Source organism: Moschus berezovskii, chromosome 11, assembly GCF_049115385.1.
Source record: "Moschus berezovskii isolate FMDL1 chromosome 11, NW_MosBer_1.0, whole genome shotgun sequence".
Classification (NCBI taxonomy): Eukaryota; Metazoa; Chordata; class Mammalia; order Artiodactyla; family Moschidae; genus Moschus; species Moschus berezovskii.
This window is the reverse complement of record NC_142470.1, coordinates 14,744,219-14,765,062: the sequence shown is the minus strand read 5'-3', so window position 1 is coordinate 14,765,062 and position 20,844 is coordinate 14,744,219.

The following is a 20,844-nucleotide window of genomic DNA, read 5'->3' as shown; positions in this document are numbered from 1 at the left end:
GCACTCAAGTCAGAGGACCAGGAGGTTGCAGAATAACCAAGTGATTAAGAATCTGTGTGTTGGCATCTGACTCAAGCACCATTGACCACGATTTCAAAGGCTGTACATGTGTGCTGCTCCCTTGGGAACCTGGCAAGCACCGCAGAGCACCAGGCACTAAACTGGAAGGAACTTGCTCAAGCAGGAGACAAACACCATGGTCATTTTTAACCTTATAAATAAGACATTATAGCCAGAGCCATAAATGAGCACTTTCATTTAGTCATTGGAATAATTTTGCCAAACAGCAATATTCAAAAATCCACCAGGAAACTATGAGAATTGTGGAGAATTAAACTTTACACTCAATTATCCCTCCTTTCTCCTTCAAACACGGCTTCGTGTTTGCAAATAGACCGCTTCCATCAGAGTCCGAGCAGGTGTGATGTCTCCCAACCACAAAAGGAAAACAAGACACCTTAGAATCACAGCCTTCTTCATCCTCACACTCGAACAGCTCCCAGGTCCTCCAGGCATAAGGAAGAGGCTTGCTGTTGCTGTTCAGTCACTAAGCCGTGTCTGACTCTTTGCGACTCCATGGATTGTAGCACGCCAGGCTCCTCTGTCCTCCGCCATCTCCCAGAGTTTGCGCAAACTCACGTCCATCTAGACAGTGAGGCCATCCAACCATCTCATCCTCTGCTGCCACCTTCTCCTCCTGTCCTCAATTTTTCCCAGCCAGTTTACCTCGATATCTGGACCTAACATGCCAGGTTCCTACGCAATATTGATCTTTATAACATGGGACTTTACTTTTACCACCAGACACATTCAAAGCTGAGCATCTTCTCTGCTTTGGCCAAGCCTTCATGGAGCACAGCCTTGTCATGGCAAAGGGGCTTGAGTAACTCACTGAAGCTACGACCCATGCCATGCAGGGTCACCCAAGACAGACAGGTCAGAGTGGAGAGTTCTGACAAAACATGGTGCCCTGGAGGAGGGAATGGCAAACCACTCCAGTGTTCTTGCTTCAAGAACCCCGTGAACAGCATGAAAAGGGAAGAGGCTAGTTGTTATCAATCCTGTAAATAAACACACCGATGAGAAAGCCAGCTCTATCACATAATAAACAAGTTTCATGGGTGGACTCACCAGGAGCCTCTTAGAGTCTAAGGACTGGATATTACGTCTGAAATGCCAGCACGGTGCTTGGTTCAGAGTACAGGTTCAATGAAGATAAGCTATTATTTACACTTGCTAGTTTTCATCTAAATAATCTACTCCAATGATCACTTCACCATTTATTGTCTATTAAGCTAAACAGCCTTGAAAGGAAAATATGGAAAAATTCCACTCTCTTTGCCACTGAAAAGTACAAATTAAAAACAACCATGGTGCTACAATGCCGTTCTCCCCAATCATCCCACCTTCACCCTCTCCCACAGAGTCCCAAAGACTGTTCTATATGCCTATGTCTCTTTTGCAGTCTCGACCAGTCCAGGTTCGACGCATGATACAGGATGCTTGAGGCTGGTGCACGGGGACGACATGGAGGGAGGATATGGGGAAGAGGGAGGTGGGAGGGGGGGTTCAAGAAAGAGAACACATGTACACCCGGGGCGGATTCATGTCAATGTATGGCAAAACCAACCAATATATTAATGTAAGGTAATTTGCCTCCAATAAAATAAATTTAAAAAAAAAACATTTGAAAAAGAAAAAAAAAAGAAACAGAAAAAATAAATAAATAAAAAATAAAAACAACCATGGTGAACTAAAAGTCACTCAGTTGTGTCTGACTCTTTGCAACCCCATGGACTATACAGTCATGGTATTCTTCAAGCCAGAATACTGGAGTGGGTAGCCTTTCCCTTCTCCAGGGGATCTTCCCAACCCAGGGATAGAACCCAGATCTCCTGCATTGCAGGTGGATCCTTTACCAACTGAGCCACAAGGGAAGCCCAAACATAAGAGGACAAATAATTTTCCCATACGGATATATGTATTAATCTATATGTCTGCAGTTTAAAAGAACGAGATGAAGAGTTCATGGATGATGCTTGTAATCATAAGCAGGAATGAAAATGAGAGGGGGATGATCCTCTCCAATAGTCTCCAAAACAGGAAAAGTTGCCAAGAAAATGAGATGGGGAAATAAGAAGACACAGAAAACATGATATTATTGTGAAAACAGTCAATGTATGGGTTCCTCGGCTTTTCATGTGAGACTGGAGAAATTACTAGTTTGTCAGTGAAAATGCATAGTAGCGGGGTGGCGGCGGGGGCTGACCTGAAAACCGTGGTAGGAGTGCTGTTTGACAACGTAATATTTCAGGGGGCCAAGGGGACACTGCAGCCCCTGTGGAGAAGCACCCTGGCTGTGACTCAGCCTGCAGTCGCCCCCCTGACTCACCTGCCGCCTGCTCACACCTCCCATCCTGGGGGGCGGGGAGCACCATCTGTGGGCCTAGTCGTGTACCTCCAAGATGACGCACTTCTTCTCTTGAAACTTAAACGCCAGTAGCTTCATGGCTTAAGTCCTGATCGTAGGATCGGTTATTAAAAACAATTTTCTAATTTTCAAAATAAGTTGGGAACTGCAAATCAGCCAGCTCTTCAAAATGTCCATCAGGAAAGACAAGTTATTGAGCTTAAAAGAAACTAAAGAGATGTGATAGCACCTGATCCTTAATTGGATTTTTTAAAGACAGCCTTAAAGGACATTTTTGGATTAACTGGAGAAATGCATTAAATAGCTGCATTATAATAATGCTAAATTTTCTGAGTGTGATAGAATAATGGTCTCTATGCTTGGCCTCCCAAAGGTGTTCAGATCTAATCTTCCTCCCTCTGGGAAGCAGACTGGAGACACCTGCCTGAAGAACCTGACCAGCCAAAGCGACTTCATAACACTATGGTGGGGTTCTCTCCAAACTGGCCACAAAGGCCACTCTGCAGTGAAGCCACCCAGGAGCTCAGGGCCTCCTATCATCATCCTAGTGACACTCCAATGTTTGAGAAATATTTTAACATGAAATATATATTTTAATATGGAAACATCCCCTATGGTTTTATTAACAGTATCAGAGAAAATGAAAAGAGAGTGCATCCATAAAGCAGGCCGTTCAAGAAATTTTTTCGAGGAATATGTGGCAGAGGGAAGATTTGGAAAACAAAAATAGCTCTTGTAATTAATAAAATAAAAACAGAAAACTTTTAAGTTCAATAAGAGTTAGAAGACAAAGTAGAAAAAACTGTGTGCCCCCATTTTCCTGTTTCCACAGTGACCAGCCACCTGTTTATCAGCTATTTCAACGTGGTCACAGTCTAAACACCCTGGCCAGGGGTTCAGGGTCACCATCTCTGGAACTAAGGGTCTGGAACCTCCGTACCAGCTTCAGTCAGTGCGAAAAGCATGAACCACCCCCCCACCAAGGATCAAACTTAAGATGACAGAATCTTTTTAATTTTTTATTTTATATCAGGGTATAGCCTATTAACAAACAATGTTATGACAGTTTCAAGTGAACAGTGAAGGGACCCAGCTGTTCACACACATGTATACATTCTCCCCCAAACTCCCCTCCCATTTCAAGGTGACAGAATCTCAAAGTGTAAAAACCAGACCCAAATGTGGGCAGGAGAACAGAACAGATGCTGGAGGGGGTGTTGAGGGCCAGCCCACAAGGCTGGGGATGCACAGACACAGGAGCTGAGGGTCAGCAGTGTCCTGCCACCAGTGCCCTGGGCAGAATAGGGGCAACTGGGGCAGTTTCTTTGGGTAACTCTTCTGTGTCTGGGCCCATGCCTGATCTGATCCGTTCTGTTTTGGTTTTAAGGTTTAATTATCAAAAGTCAACCTGATTTTGGCCACTTTCATCCCAGCATTATAGGACATTTTAAAAACAAATCACTACACTTATAAAGCAAGGAAATTTAAATATGTTGATTAAGAAACTTACTGCAACCATAGTTCTCTCCGGGACCCTTCACATTGGTAAGTTTTCCTTTTCGCTGACTTCCACCCAAACACACATGCACTGCTTTAGTTCTTGCCTAGCATTTCCCCTAGCTCCCTGGAATTTTCGTTAGGATGGCCCAAAACAAAGTGACTATTAATAGTTCTCATTTTCACTTTCGGGATGCATTTTTCTCTTAAATGTCCATTGCTGATAATTAACATTTTCATTTAACAAGAATCTATCATTAAAGATATCATATTTCCATTTCATGGGTTAATTTTCCTATGAAAAACCATTTTTAATTTGTCGAGTTTGAAAGAATTACAATAATACCCACATTAAGTAAAAGCTATTAGCCATTTTCCTAATTACAGAAGTAATCACAATAACAACTCCAAGCTCGAATGTGCATTACTTTACAACCAGTGCTTAAATGTCATTTACTGGACGCTGTTTCCTCATTATTCTCTCATTTGAGACACTGGCATCAAAGGTGGGTGCTGTTGGCAAGCTGCATCTTGAAAATTTGTCATTGGACCCCATCCTGCTGGTGAAACCAGGGGTCACCCATGTCCCTTCTGATTCTAGCATTCAGCAATTTGCTTACTTTTCCTTTTAGAAATTGTCCAAGTCTTCCCAAAGGATGTAGAATCCCTTAATGTGAAAAATAATTTTTTGTGGGATTTTGATTTGCTCTAAAAAACCTTCAGTACAGAAAAGGCACAGGGAGGAGTTGGTCCCTCAGGGCCCCCTGGCACTTCCTATGGTGAGAACACAGACGGCCGACATGGGACACACACTTGTCCTAAAAATGACTTGCCGTTTATTCAAATTCAAATTTAACTGCATGCCTATATTTGATCTGGACCAAGATGCCCACTTCCAGTCATGAGAAAGTGGCAGGGTCCAGAACTACACTCCAGTCATAAACAACTGGAAAACCAGCAAACTGCGTGAAATGAGCATTTATGGCATTGGACAATGCACGACGGTGTTCCCTGAGAGGGATAACCAGGGAGAGGGAACCCTGCAAAGCCCAACTTCCCTTCAACCCCTCCCACCACCCTCCATTCATAAATCCAACTCTAGCCTCTGCCCTCCTTTCCCCTTCCAGGGCTGGCAGACTCCAGACACATTTAGTGTGTTTCTCCAAGATAAGCCCACCTCATCCTGTCAACCCAGCCTGTGCTCCTGGGAGCTCAGGCCAGACCTGGCCATGTGCAAGGCTGATGTCCTGCCCAGTATGGCACACCTGCTCCTGGGTGTGTCTGACGCCCTGCCTGGCAGGGGCAGGTGTGCAGACTCAGTGACTTAAGAAACAGCAGATAACTCTACGACTCCGTGCTGTGAATCTGGGACATGGCAGACTCCTCCTTCTCCACACTAATTATGATGAGAGCCTTGTGAGGCAAACCACTCAGTTTCATCTAAAAACCAACAGGAATGTGTGTATGGCTGAATCCCTTTGTTGTTCACCTGAAACTGTCACAACATTGCTAATCAGCTATACCCCAACACAAAAAGGTTAAATTAATAATTAATAAATAAAATAGCAACGAAGAACAAACTACTGGATGATACAAAGACAAGCGTGAACAGGATTGGGCAAGTTGTTGCTATTGTTCAGTCACTAAGTTGCGTGAGACTCTTTGCAACCCCAAGCACTGCAGCACACCAGGCTCCTATGTCCTCCACTCTCTCCTGGAGTTTGTTCAAGTTCATGTCCACTGAGTGGGTGAAACCGTCCAACCATCTCATCCTCTGTTTTCCCCTTCTTCTCCTGCCTTCAGTCTTTCCCAGCATTAGGGTCTTTTCCAATGAGTCAACTCTTCATATCAGGTGGCCAAAGTATTGGAGCTTCGGCTTCAGCATCAGTCCTTCCAATGAATATTCAGCACTGATTTTCTTTAGGACGACTGGTTTGATCTCCTTGCAGTCCAAGGGACTCTCAAGAGTCTTCTCCAACACCACAATTCGAAACCATCAAGGATTTGGATGTATGAAGTGATTTTGTCACCACGAGTGTCACCTGCATTCACAAGCTCTTGGCCACTTCTAGTTAAAGGTGAAGGCCCCTAAGTGGCTAGGGTGATAAGTATTGTGTAAAGGGGAAAAGTCTTATTTTCTTCTCAGAATTGTGCCATTTGTTATACGAGTTGCATGGAAACCTCTTCAGAAACTTGTAAATGTAAAGCTATAGACACACATACAACTACACAAGCAAATCGCAGAATAGACTTGCTCTAGTCAAATATTTTCATTTCTCTAAAATTTCACTAATTGCCTTGGTAATTGTATTTGCAAGACTAGGAGATGCTAGTGCAGACTAACACTCTTAATTCCATAAACAAAACATGAAGGGACATTTGAGAGACGGAAGGAAAAGAGGGCAGCACCTTATGCTGTGTCTACATCCAGACACCCCACCTGCAGTTGCATCACCGACCACTCACTGATTTATTTTTCACGCCATTACAAGCAGGAAATTCAACTATATAACAAGCTTTTATACTAATTTTTCAAGCTGGCATTTTAAGGCTTGGATATTAAGAAGTGGCCCACTTCATGGTCACATTTTCTTCCACCCTTCCAGTAACTGGAATGATTGGATTATGAAAAGATTTCCAGTGCTAAATGACTTTACCCTTGATCCACATCACACTTAACAAGAAGTTCCTGCTCTTTGCTCTCAAAAGACCCTGATGACAATACATGATTTGGTCCCAAAAGAAGCTAGAACATTGGCAGTGAAGGTGCCACATTTTAATATGCTGGAAGCAGAGATACAAGAAAAATCAACTTTAAATGTTTGTAACAGGTAACTTTTGTAGCCGCCGAGTTGGGAAAAGCAGAGAGAGTGGAAATTAGCGTCATGCTCTGTTTGTATGGGATTAAATTTCAGAGTCCTGATCTATCTTTTTTAGAAGAAATAACCTAAGCCCTTTGATTTTCTGGCATGCCTTAGTGTGCAGAATCGCTGTTACATCTTTTTCCAACATCTTTACATTTGAGTGAACATAAATTCAGATTTGATGGAGGTCAGACCCTCATTAATTCACTTCACCAGGCTGGAAAACTGCTCTCTAAGAAAGGATGAAGAAAAAAAAATTATCCCCTTCATTCACAAATAAGGAATTACCAACATAATATCATAATAATATATCAGGAAAATCAGGCCAAAGAAAAAGTAATTCAACACCAGACCCACAATTTTTATCCATGTTCTACCACAATCCCAATGTAATTGGTAAAAAAATAAGTTAAACATGTTTTACAATCAAATGTTTCCTTCAGCTACAATTTAGAATGCTCATAAAATCATGAGCTGGCATCCACTGTCCTGATGAATCTTTAAACTTGGAACAGACCTCATATCATGAGAGTAAATTATGACACTGCATTTCAAAATGCTCATGTAATGTGATGGACTATCTACAAAGACCCCGAAGAAATAAATATTCCAAGCCTTCAAGCCAAGGTCGCCCTATTGATTGAACAGGAAAGGGTGTTCTAAAAGGGCAAAGCCTTTTCAAAAATTAACACTACACAGATGCACCTGAATGCTTTTAAGAAATGTCTTTGGCAAATGGAACATCAATCTAAAGACTGGAAAGAAAAAAAATCAGCTCATGTAGAGAAAAAGAGAATGATACTTAGAAAGCACAGTATCCCTTCCAATGCAGTGATCCTGCCTGAAAAGAAAGAGGGAAAGAAAAGAAAAAAGGAAAGAGCCAAGCTTTCTCTAGGGATTAGAAAGTCACCACGCTTTAGTGGGCATTGAGCTCCCAGGGGTCTTAACATCGGAATGACAGCAGAACGCCAAAGGTCATGCCGTCTACCAAGGAGGTCGTGACCTTTGGAAGAACGGCCTCCACTTATAAATAGCCATGTATTGAGTGAAATGAATGGAAACCCATTTATATTTTGGAAAATGTAATTGGGCCGATGGACTATGAGGAGATGGGCCCCGGAAGAGAAGGGGAGGAGGTCACTGCCGCCAACGTGCTGGGTCAGTGAGCAGGGCAGACCTTCCGGCAGGGCCACGGGGTGGGGGGCAGGCACGGCTCTGGGCTCCCTGTGCAGAGAACTGACTCTGTCAAGCACCATCTTCCAGGGGCTGCTTTCCCAAAGCCAGAGGTGGGGTCTGTGACCAGGGCTTGCCTCTTGCTTTATGATTTCAGTTTTTACACTAAATAGCAAATTTCCACTGTGAGAGGAGGTTCTGGGTTTCTGTTTTCATCTCACGGTTCATTTCCCCAATCCATCTTGCTTACTGACGTCTCCTGGGATTTCATGCCTGTGGTTTGCAATACGATGATGAGGCAGGAGTCTGTTTTCAGGTGTTCTTTGGCTGGGCGCATTATGCTCAGATAAAACTGGTAAGAAAAGTCACTGGGGTGTCTCATCGAATATCACATGAAAATCTGCTGGCTTCTATTCTGTGTGGCTGTTTAAACGGCGTGCTGGGGTCACAGGCTGCCCATCACCCCTGACTCTTTCAGAGAAGTCGACACTAGAAGAGACCTCCGTGTGTGCATTACTGTATTGAGCTACTCAGATCGAACTGCAGTTAGTTGCACTTCAACCAGCATTCACTCGGCACCCAACATTCACCAGGAACATTGCTATGAGCTACAAGCATCACTGGGAAAGTATATTCTCTCTGCTGGTGAGGAGTTTACCGTCTTCTGGGCCAGTAAGTCCTGGACCCACAACGCTACCTTCACACAGGTTTTGGGAATTCCAGAATATCAAAACCCCAACTGAAAGATTCCATAAACTTCAGACAGCTTGATACACAAAATAATTCAAGTCAACTGATCAATGGAGGAATAACCCACCTCCCCAGTCAATCACAAGCCTTTCTGCTCCTATTTTGTGTTCATTCAGCTTGAATTCGAAGGCAAAATGTTAACAGCTGACCCAGGATACAAGCACGGAGCTAATGATCTCGTTGTTACCTTGAAATTCCTAAGACTTGTGTAATAGGTGTGCGGCAAGGAAGTCTGATACTGGGTCCAGTGACAGCCAGGAGGGTTAGCTGTGAGCGGACCACCTGTGAAGAAGCGAGCAGGCAGACCATGAGGATGGGGGCTCTTCCTCTGGCCAGCCCCCTGCCACCCCCCAGCCCTCCCCAAACCCCTCCCATCAGACCAGGCTAAGTCCCAGCGCTGGGAAGGTCCTCCCAGCAACACTCCTGCTGGGAAGTGTTGAGATTTATAAGCAACGACATTGATTCAATTCTGTCCACTTAGCATGAGTTAAGAGCCAGGGTGAAGAGAAGAAAGTGGGGGAGGGTGGAGGAGAGAGAGAAGGAGGGAAGGAGGGAAGAGGGGAGAGAGGGAGGAAAGCAGGGAGGAGACTTGGGGGAGAGGAGGAGAGACACCTCCAGGACCCGCGGCTTCGGACCCAAACCAGCGAGGGCCCCCGGAGCGGCCGGCAGTGGAGACGCCCCGTGAGCTGCAGGTCCCATCCTGGTGTCGTGGAAGCAAAGCAGGCTAAGAGGTGGAGTTCACTTTGACGGGAGGGTTTACTTAACTTGATACAGAAACTCAGTCGTGCAAACATGAAGTCAATGCAGAAATTACTGACCAGCTGCTTTACACCCCTTTCTCCCGACAAGTCTTGGACCCCGATGGGTTTCTCACTCACAGCCCCTCAGTCAGAAGAAGTCATGTCCACACACTTGGAGACCGCATGGGTCCAGCCCAGGGGACAGAGTCGTGGCCCTCTCGAGACGTGAACCCCTGGAGAATCATGACATGTTCAATGAAACCCAGGTGCTGCTTTGAGCTGAGCCACCTCCTTTTTTTTAAACAAAATCCTTTTTCCTAAACCTGTAATACTGAATCTGTTTGAACTGGATCACAGATCTTACTAGAAACGTGACAGGCTGCCTCTTTCCCTAACCTCAGGGCGACAGGACTGGTACTCACTCAGGCCTGCGTCTGAGCGGCCGAGGTGACTGCTCATCCCTGGGAGTCTAAGTAGAGCCTCTCAAGACTGGCCTCCGATGTGCTGGGGTGAGACGCACCTCTGAGGTCCCTCTCAGCTCTCTAATGCTTGTTCACAACATCTCTCAGTAAAGGGGTTCGGTTTATGTATCTTTCCTCTTCGCTGATTTAATTAGTGTCTGCTGTCTCTCCCGGGGCCCGTGATGGACAAGTCTGCGGGTACAGTGGCTTTTGTCTCCCAGGCCTGCCTTGCCGCAGGACCAGATCCCCAAGCCTTCTCACCCTGGGGAATTTCATTTATCTTCCTTTTTTCCTATGAAAGCCAGTAAGTCCCACATGGCTTTGTCTCTGCCTGATGCCAACAGTGTGAAGCTCTTGTGTTAAAAACCCTGGCTGAAATAATGACACTATATCCTAAATTCCAACAGCATTGGCTCTGCTCAAAGAACTTAGAGCTCAAGTAAGATTAACCAAACTTCCATCTTCGTGGCGGGGAGCTCCTTGCAGGCAAATGCAGGCAAGTTCTGATGGCAGAAGTTCTAACCTCAGCACTGAAGGGCCTTTGGACACTTCCCTCTGAAAGGAGACACAACAAATACACACGACAAAGGAGGAGCCGGGTACTCTGCTGATCGCCTGCCTCACTGCAGGCTGCAAGTCTCACCCACCCTCAAGAAATACTCTCAAACTGAATCCAACATTACATTAAAAAGATCACACACCATGATCAAGTGGGGTTTATCTCAAGGGTGCGAGGATTTTTCAATATCTGCACATCAGTCAGTGTGATACAATACACCACATTAGCAAATTAAAGAATAAAACCATATCATCATCTCAACAGATGCAGAAAAAGCTCTGACAACATCAATACACATTTATGATTAAAAAAAAAAACCCTCTCCAGAAAGAGCGCATAGAGGGAACGTACCTCAACATAATAAAGGCCAAATATATGACAAGCCCACAGCTAATAGCACCCTGAAAGCTTTCTCTCTAAGATCAGGAGCAAGACAACAGTGCCTATTCTCACCACTTTCATTAAAAATAGTTTTGGAAGTTCTAGTACCAGCAATCAGAGAAGAAAAGGAATAAAAGAAATCCAACTTGGAAAGAAGTAAAACTGTCACTGTTTGCAGAAGACATACTATACATCAGTTCAGTTCAGTCGCTCAGTCGTGCCCAACTCTTTGCAACCCCGTGAATCACAGCACGCCAGGCCTCCCTGTCCATCGCCAACTCCTGGAGTTTACTCAAACTCATGTCCATCAAGTCAGTGATGCCATCTCATCCTCTGTCGTCCCCTTCTCCTCCTGCCCCCAATCCCTCCCAGCATCAGGGTCTTTTCTAACGAGTCAACTCTTCGCATGAGGTGACCAAAGTATTGGAGTTTCAGCTTCAGCATCAGTCCTTCCAATGAATATTAAGGACTGATTTCCCTTAGGATTGACTGCTTTGATTGCCTTGCAGTCCAAGGGACTCTCGAGTCTTCTGCAACACCACAGTTCAAAAGCATCAATTCTTCGGCGATCAGCCTTCTTCACAGTCCAACTCTCACATCCATACATGACCACTGAAAAAACCATAGCCTTGACTAGATGGACCTTGGTTGGCAAAGTAATGTCTCTGTTTTTTAATATGCTATCTAGGTTGGTCATAACTTTCCTTCTAAGGAGTAAGCGTCTTTTAATTTCATGGCTGCAATCACCATCTGCAGTGATTTTGGAGCCCAAAAAAACAAAGTCTGACACTGTTTCCACTGTTTCCCCATCTATTTGTCATGAAGTGATGGGACCAGATGCCATGATCTTAGTTTTCTGAATGTTGAGCTTTAGGCCAACTTTTTCACTCTCCTCTTTCACTTTCATCAAGAGGCTTTTTCGTTCCTCTTCACTTTCTGCCATAAGGGTGGTGTCATCTGCATATCTGAGGTTGTTGATATTTCTCCCAGCAATCTTGATTCCAGCTTGTGCTTCCTCCAGCCCAGCATTTCTCATGATATACTCTGCATATAAGTTAAATAAGCAGGGTGACAATATACAGCCTCGATGTACTCCTTTTCCTATTTGGAACCAGTCTGTTTTTCCATGTCCAGTTCTAACTGTTGTTTCCTGACCTACATATAGGTTTCTCAAGAGGCAGGTCAGATGGTCTGGTATTCCTCTTTCAGAATTTTCCACAGTTGATTGTGATCCACACAGTCAAAGGCTTTGGCATAGTCAATAAAGCAGAAATAGATGTTTTTCTGGAACCCTCTTGCTTTTTCCAAGATCCAGCGGATGTTGGCAATTTGATCTCTGGTGCCTCTGCCTTTTCTAAATGCAATTTGAACAACTGGGAGTTCACGGTTCACATATTGCTGAAGCCTGGCTTGGAGAATTTTGAGCATGACTTTACTAGCGTGTGAGATGAGTGCAATTGTGCGGTAGTTTGAGCATTCTTTGCCATTGCCTTTCTTTGGGACTGGAATGAAAACTGACCTTTTCCAGTCCTGTGGCCACTGCTGAGTTTTCCAAATTTGCTGGCATATTGGATACTATACATAGAAAAATCTTAAAGATGCCACCAGAAAATTACTAGATCTCAGCAATGAATCCAGCAAAGTTGCAAAATTCAACTTTTATACACAGAAATCTCTGGGCATTTTCTTTTTTAATTACATGACTTTAACCTAGAAAGAGGAGGAGACCTCTGCCAATAATATTGCAGAGGTGGTCGTACTGAGCTGTACATAAGGACAGTCTTATATTTAAGAAATACAATATTGAGAAGAACTCAGATAACAGCTTCTGGCATTTCTGATTCTTTACGTAATAAGCTAACCATTCTGCTCCTCTCACAGGTCACGAGTGAACAGCACTCACCGTGAACATGGCAGACCTCCCTCCCTGGTGGTAAACCCGAGTGAGATAGGGTGTAAAACTGTGTCTGAATCCCTCACTACGATCAGCATCTCCCAGCAGGAACACGGCTCTGAACATTTTCTATAGGAGGAACGAAAGGTCTTTGTGCAATGACTGAACTGATATTATGTGGTCTCGTTTGACTGTTTCCCTTTGTTTCTGCATGTTCTCGGTTCTTTGATTAAACTTATTCTTTGGCTAAAGTTTTTCCAGAGGCAAAAGGCAGGCTGAGGGCACAAGGGTGAGGACCAAGGACCATGAGATCCTGCTCCATTTCACATCAAACCAGGACAGCAGGTAAAGTATTAGGAACACTGATCAGGGCTTCATTTCAAAATAACTCATCAACTAAGCAGTCAGTCTGTGTGTGTGTGTGTGTGTGTGTGTGTGTGTGTGTGTGTGCTCAGTCACTCAGTCATGTCCAACTCTTTGTGACCCCATGGACTGTAGCCCACCAGCCTCCTCTGTCCATGGAATTCTCCAGGCAAGAATACTGGAGTAGGGGTGCCATTTCCATCTCCGGGGATCTTCCCGACCCAGGGATCAAGCCCACATCTCTTCTGTCTCTGACATTGGCAAGTGGATTCTTAACCACTAGTGCCTCCTGGGAAGACCCACCAGCCTTTAACTCCATCAAAAACTTCTTCTCTGATTCTCTAGGTCTCTTCCATCAAACCTGATCCCACCAACAGAAGGTTGGGAAAGTTGCCCCCAGCTTGGGAGTTTCTCAGGATTCTCCCTACACCTGCAAAGAGTATTTGTTCTCCAACAAAGGACCAGGGCTCCGGTGGGCACCACGGGGGCTGGGAATCCTGGAGACGGGGGTCCTCTACCCCTGGGTCGTGGGCTTATGCTTGTCTGAATCCCTCACATACACCCCCTCAGGAAGCCTGGGAGGTACACACTTTAGCTACCTGGGAGGTAGGTACTTATCAGGGTTAAGATAAGGACAACGGAGGTTGACAGAAAATAACAGAAAGTTGTTTTCATAGCCCAGAAAGTCGCCTCCTCTTTGTAACCCTGTGTCCTCTCAGTGCCTTGAGAAGTGGCCCGGGAAGGGGTGTTTTCCATCCCTGACAGACACCGCGGTAGTGAAGGCGCTGGGAGGAAGGGACCGTGGCCCGGGTTTCAGGCAGACACGCAACCCCCGCAGCATCTTAGAGAAGACATGACAGCAGGATAGGCTCAGCCATTGTGCAGACGGCCAGAGCCAGCGCACTCGGAGCTCTGCCCTGTGCCTGCACATTTCCTACCACCCTTAAGCTGTCAGGTCCAAAAATATGTTCAGCTAACTTTGAATAACAGGGAGTGAATGGCGTGGGTCCACTCACACGTGGATATTACAGTGCGTTCATCAGGGAAGCAGCTGGTTGAATCCATGGATGCAGAAGCTCAGATATTTAGGACCAGCTTGGTTTTCCCCACAATTCCTTCATTGTTCAGTTGTCAGCTATCAGTTGTATTTGTTGTGTGTTCCATCCAAAAGAATAATTTGAAGACAAAAAAGAAAAAAACACTTTCTTATTTGGGTCTGATTCCCCCAAACCTGGCCCAAGCCCAGCACTTGGGAGTATTTAATGAACTCAGGTGGGCGCATGAATTGGAGAATGACTGAGCCTTGCACTCAGGAAACCAGAGGACATTAAGGCCTTTTTAAAAAGCCCCTGTGTCTGATAAGCTGTTTCAACCAGACTCAGATAGATGATGAGACGGAGTGCACCTGACTACAGTTTCCACCCTAAGCTGTGCCACCCCCAGACTCACCTTCCAGAGACCTCACCCCCAGACTCACCTTCCAGAGACCTCACCCCCAGACTCAACTTCCAGAGATCTGGAAGTGCTGGGGTGCCCGCCTCCTGGGCTCTGATGACTGCAAACTCCTCCTAGTTTTACAGGCTGTTGAGGCCCACAGGTTTCGTTGCTCTGCAGCATGTGGGATCTTCCCGGACCAGGGATCGAACCCCCATCTGCTGCATTGGCAGGCAGATTCTTTACCACTGAGCCACCAGGGAAGTCCCCTGAGATCTTACTGATACATGAAGACGCCGCCAAGACTGAAACCAGGAGTGCGGCTGCTCTGGACAGGCCACCTCTTCCTCCAGGCCCGCTGTCTCCCAGTGAGCACGGCTGAACCAGAGCGACTCCCACATGACCCAGAGCTGGGCAGGGCAGGGAGTTAGAACAGCGCCGTCCAAGGGAAAGAGAACGTGGCAGCCACGGACGGGAGCCACGTGTACAATTCCAAGTCTTCCAGCAGCCACATTAAAGGAAGTAAAACAAAACAGGTATGCAGTTAATTTTAATAGTACGTATCGTGTTGAGCTTCATAGACCAGAATATTCTCTCTTCCGTGTCAACCAATATAAGATATGGGAGAGACACTTCACTTCAAGTCCAGTGTGTGTTTTGTGTTTATAGTGCATCTTTGTTTGGAGGAGCCATGTTTCAGGTGCCCGATAGTGATGCGTGGCCGGTGGCTGCCATGCTGGGCACTTCAGTGTCACGGCAGCCGTCGAAGGTCATGCCCTTTTGAGGTGAGAGACTCGTGCCATCTTTGGACGTCAGTGGCTGAACACCCAGGATTGGGGAGGCTGAGTGGCTGGATCAGCCACTAGGGGGTGATGTAACCGTGTGCACCTCGAGATTGCATCTGTCAGAAAGGGGATAGGTACCACGGTGGTGAGGAGGGGGAGGAGGGGAGCGGAGGGCTTTGCAAACAAGGAAGTAGGCTGGGAGCTTTCGTGTTACTCAAAGGCAGGCATTTAGGACACGGGGAGTCTGACCCGACTCTCTTTTCCCTGGTCCTCACCATATCCTACTGCCCTGCCCACTCGGGAGGATGGGCGGGTGGGGGGTGACATCTGACAGTTTTTGTAACGCTAGCACTGCACACGGATGTGTATTTCCACCATCTTTGGCCCAAAGGATGCACATGCAAACACGCTATTTCACAGTAAGTCTTCCACGCTCCCAACAGCTGGGAGCTTGGGATCTCTGCATTTCCACAGCTCCAGTGTTTGGCTGGAGGGATGATTAACGATAAAAGCAGAAAACAAATGGTCTGAAATCCAGATACCCCAGCCAAGTCTCAGATGGCTAAGTCCCAGTAGCTATAAATAATAAAATAATGACATCACTCTTCTCTGTGATCCAATATGGTGTGAAAGGAAAATAAATTGCTTATCATCTGCGAGTCCCGGCTGTATTTTATATTGTTTTACTTCTCCGTGTGATTTTCTCAGTTGCTTCAACACGAAGGGCTGTATTCCTGTCAGTTTTACCCCCAATTTCAGCCTGGAAAAACATTCCTCAGCTCACTTAGAGATACCTTTAACTCGCTTTGCCAATTGCTGCAAAAGCTCAGAACACATCTGGGACCTAAGCACCTGCTTCCCCACGCTGGTGATGGAGGAGTGGGCAGGGCAGGAAGAGGTGATGGGGGCAGGTGGAAGCGATGACGAGGTGAAAGTCCAGGAAGGTTGAAACAGACTCAAAGTGGGTGCGGTGGGCCAGGCCAGGGGGACCACTGAGCCAGGAGGAAAGGCTGAGTGGGGCTGCACACAGCCAATGCCAGGCCCAGCAAGGCAGGATGGACATGCGGTGCCCACAGCCCAGGTCACGATCATGCCAGAAGGTAAAGCAGCTGCCTCATTCATTCCCCAGAAACCAAACTGCACGCCCACGACTTTTATAATCTACAAAGGGAAACCCACTCCATACCCACTTAACGCAAGTTATCAAATTAACTTGGCCACTGGTGTAACTACTTTGAAACCTGGACAAGTGCCTGGTTATTCGAGTCCGGTTCCCCATAAAACCATTCCCCTTTTGTCTTATGTTCTGGCATTCTTTAGTTCAGAAGTTTGAGTAAACGGGTCATTTCTAGCATAAACATTCCTCAGCAGCCATCCTGTGAGCAGCCTCAGCTGCACCCAGGCAGCTGCCACCGACTCTGAGAAACCCAGAGTTCAGATCCAACACCTCAGGGGGGCCGCGTCCACCCCTCGGACCAGAAGGACCAGAGGAGTGGAGGCCAGCAGAGGAGGGCCGGGTCTTCAGGCTTGAGAGACGTTCCTTCTGCCCCAGAGTTGAAAGGACTAGCCTGCTCTGTTCTCACCTGAGCAGGGTCCATTTTCAGTGTCTGTGTGACCCTGGTCAACCTCCCCAACAGGGAGGCACCTGTACACATGAGGGGACCACTGCCCCTAACAGGGCAGGCGGGCATTTCCCAACCAGTCAGCATATCGGGGAACTCCAAGCTCTCCTTTATCCCACAACACAAAGGGTATCTGTATATTTATATGCATCTATGTACTTATATGGGCTTCCCTGGTGGCTCAGAGGTTAAAGCATCTGCCACCAATGTGGGAGACCCAGGTTCAATCCCTGGGTCGGGAAGATCCCCTGGAGAAGGAAATGGTAACCCACTGCAGTATTCTTACCTGGAGAATCCCATGGACGGAGAAGTCTGGTAGGCTACAGTCCACGGGGTCCCAAAGAGTTGGACACGACTGAGCAACTTCACTTACTTATGTACTTATATAACAGAGGATTTGGGGCCCTTGAATGTTTAGAAGCATTACTTTCTTTTTTCTTTTTAAACTTTCTATCTTATACTGAAGTACAGCAGGTTGACAGTGTGATGATAGTTTCAGGTGGAGAGCAAAGGGGAGAGACATTACTTTCATTACCCACGTGTGACCGTGCTTTTTTCTCTATCTAGAATCCAAAAGGATGCCTATAAAGCACGGTGTGGGAACCCCTACTGGTTTCCTCGGCTGTCACAGTTCCTGGAATCGCGTCACAGACCCTCCATGGCCACCTGCATGGCCCACCAGGGTCCCTTCCTGCTGCTTCCTGCAACACCACAGCAAAGCCAGGGACGTGCCAGGCCTACTGGCATTCCCAGCTTATCGGAACCCAGCACCTCAGCAGGGCCCATTCGAACCCCATCCCCAGATGAACCGTGTGGACTCAGCACGCCCTGAGCCCTCCGAGGCCACGCTCCAGAGGACAGACAGGGTTGGATTGCAGCCAAGCTTCGGCAACTCTGGGAAGAGCCCAGGGGATCCTCCTGGGAACCACGTGTTTACTATTCTGCGTGTCAGGTGCCACCTTCATCTCACACTTAAATATGCCTTTGTTAACACAGACTTACTAACCAGCCAGAGGATCTCAGAGACAAATATCATCTTTATTTTTCAAATGAGGAAATGCTGGCTCACAGGCTCTAGTTGGCTGAAGGAGCCTGTAGGGTTCAGAACAGGCCTCCCTAAGACGTTCCCTTGGGCAGGAGTATTATTCTGAACTTAAGGCAGTCAAGACCCTGCAGGTTCAAGAAAAATTCCTGTGCCCCTCCCTTAACTACCTAAAGAATTTCAGTTGTGGGTTTTCCCCAGAGAAGTGACCGCTGCAGTCCGATTCTGTGCACGTGGCCCCGCCTGTGTGGCAGGGCCGGCATCTAATCACCCAGCGCCTGCCCTTCTTCCCTGCGTTGTCCAGGCAACGGCCCTCCTGACCCTGGCAGCCCCAGGCCCGTCCCATTCCTGAGCTCAGGATGCTATGCAGACCCCATTTTACCTTTCTGTGTCTGACCCTCTTGACTATGTGAGGTTCCCATATATACAGATTAAATTAGATTTTCTCCCATCCATCGCCTTCTGCCTTGGGTGGTCACCTGCAGTCTTCCTTCACCACGGCCTCAGCGTCTCCCCCACAGGCACTGCCACAGGGAATGCACCCAAGGTCCTCAGAAAGACCAGTCAAGGAATCTGTCCCCTACCTGAGTCTGATGACAAGGAGCTTGGGAGGATCTGCTGGAGAGAATGGGGAGTCTTGCATTATGTGCTACACAGAGTTGAAACGTGTCATTGGGAAAGGCCCTGATGCTAGGAAAGACTGAAGGTAAAAGCAGAGGGGGATGGCAGAGGATGAGATGGTTGGATGGTATCACCAACTCTATGGACATGAATTTAAGCAAACTCTGGGAGATAGTGGAGGACAGGGAAGCCTGACGTGCTGCAGTCCATGGGGTCACAAAGAGTCAGACATGACTTATGGACTGAAAAACAAGAGTTGAATATAGCCTCTGCCCACATGACTCTGACCTCATGAAAATCCAAAACATGAGCCAAACAGCATCCTGGATTGCTCTCAACACACTAGATTTCATTTCTGGCTGGCTGTCACTCCTTTGGGCATTAAACATGAGCATCTCAACACATCCCCTCACTAGAAATGCAGTGAATGCTCAAAGGAAGGAAGAGAAGGGGCAGACAGACATAAATGACCTACTTCAGACCATGGCCAGCAAGTTATCAGAGGGTGAATTTTTTCAGAATACTTTCCATTAGCAAAACTAGGCATGTGTACAGAATAGCTCAAAGGGTGGGTCGATTTGTAGACTTCCTTGACGTTCTGATCTGACATTTCTAAAGGTCTAGATTGATTAACTGGCTTCCCAGATGGTGCTAGTGGTGGAAGCCACCTGCCAGTGCAGGAGACATAGAGACATAGGTTCAATCCCTGGGTCGGGAAAATCCCCTGGAGGAGGAAATGGTAACCCACTCCAGTATTCTTTCCTGGAGAATCCTAGGGACAGAGGAGCCTGCCAGGCTACAGTCCATAGGGTCGCAAACAGTTGGACACCACTGAGCAACTGAACACAGAATAACTATTTGCACGTTGTGATATTTTACAATGACCAATAACAAAGGGCTGGTTTGCCACAATCAGGGAATCTTTCTGGCTTCCTGCTTGCTGCAGTGGATTACAACATCCAAGGAAACACTGTGTGAAGCTTGCTACCACAATGAAGCCTCAGAGTTATCAATACTTTAATAACCCAGGGAGACTCATTATTCCGAATCCCACCTGGGAAATTATGGGGAACTGTTTTTGTAAGTTATTTCCTCTGGAAATACCCTTTACCCTGCCTCTGTGGTCACTGTATGAAGGTAGAAAAGCTTAGACCAAACAGCAGGATTTACTGTCTCCTGCTGCTCAGTCTGGATGTATATTCATGCAGCAATCGGCGTCTGAAAGCTTTCTCCAGAGACGTGAGCCAGCTCCTCCTCCTGTCAATTTATTGTGTGTGTTGACAACTCACACCGCTGGTATCAAATGTCAGACTGAACGTCAGAACTAGCAATCTTGGGCGCTAAGCTAGATAGGAAAAAAGTCATCGAAAATTCGAGCGAACTCACGTGAACCCCAAGAGTAAGGGGGGAGATGGGCCAACCTGGAATCCTCACCAAGAACAATGGGAATCCGCACCGTGGGAAACCGGCAGGTCAGAGTGCGTGGAGGTGTAGTCCCACCAGGTCTGGCTCAGCCCTAAGGCGGCTCTCCTTCCCACCCCGTTCCCACCCGGTTCACACTCTGCCCTGTGTCCTCTCACCCCTCAAGCAAAGAGGCACACCAGAGTGGCACCTGCATGAAGGTGCACGCTCTGCACCTGCAACACCGGAGAGGATGCCCTCCAGGGCAGGGCACCAGAGCACCAGGAGCAATCGGTGATGGGTGGACCGCATCCTCCCCTCAGAGGCACAGGCAGTGGATCCTGCCCCGGGAAAGGATGCTGCAGGCCCTTTGCTGCCTGTGCGCTGATCAGTGGGAAGCATCACAGAAGAGCATCTTTTGTAAAAACTTCAGGGAAAACATGAAACCATGCCCCAAATCAGTGTTGCCTGAAAAATTCTAAGGTTTCATCAGTCATATCTTTTTCAATAAAAATAAAAGAAGGAATTGCTTCCAGGCACTGCAGTCTGCCAGCGAGCTCACCAGAGTATGTGTCCCATGGAGGTGGGTGTCCCCCAATTCCTCTTCCATCACACTCTGGAATTCATCCATTACACAGAATTCCAGAAATATTAATACATCAAAATATGTCACTTGAGGAATAAGAAAAAACTGAAGCTCATCGGTTTTCAAATTTTTAAAATTTTGAGTATCCTTTGTCTATTTTTTTCTGGAGTGAATTCATCTTCATGGGCATGTAAACTTGTTTTACCACTGAAAAATACACAATGGAAACTTTATTCAAAG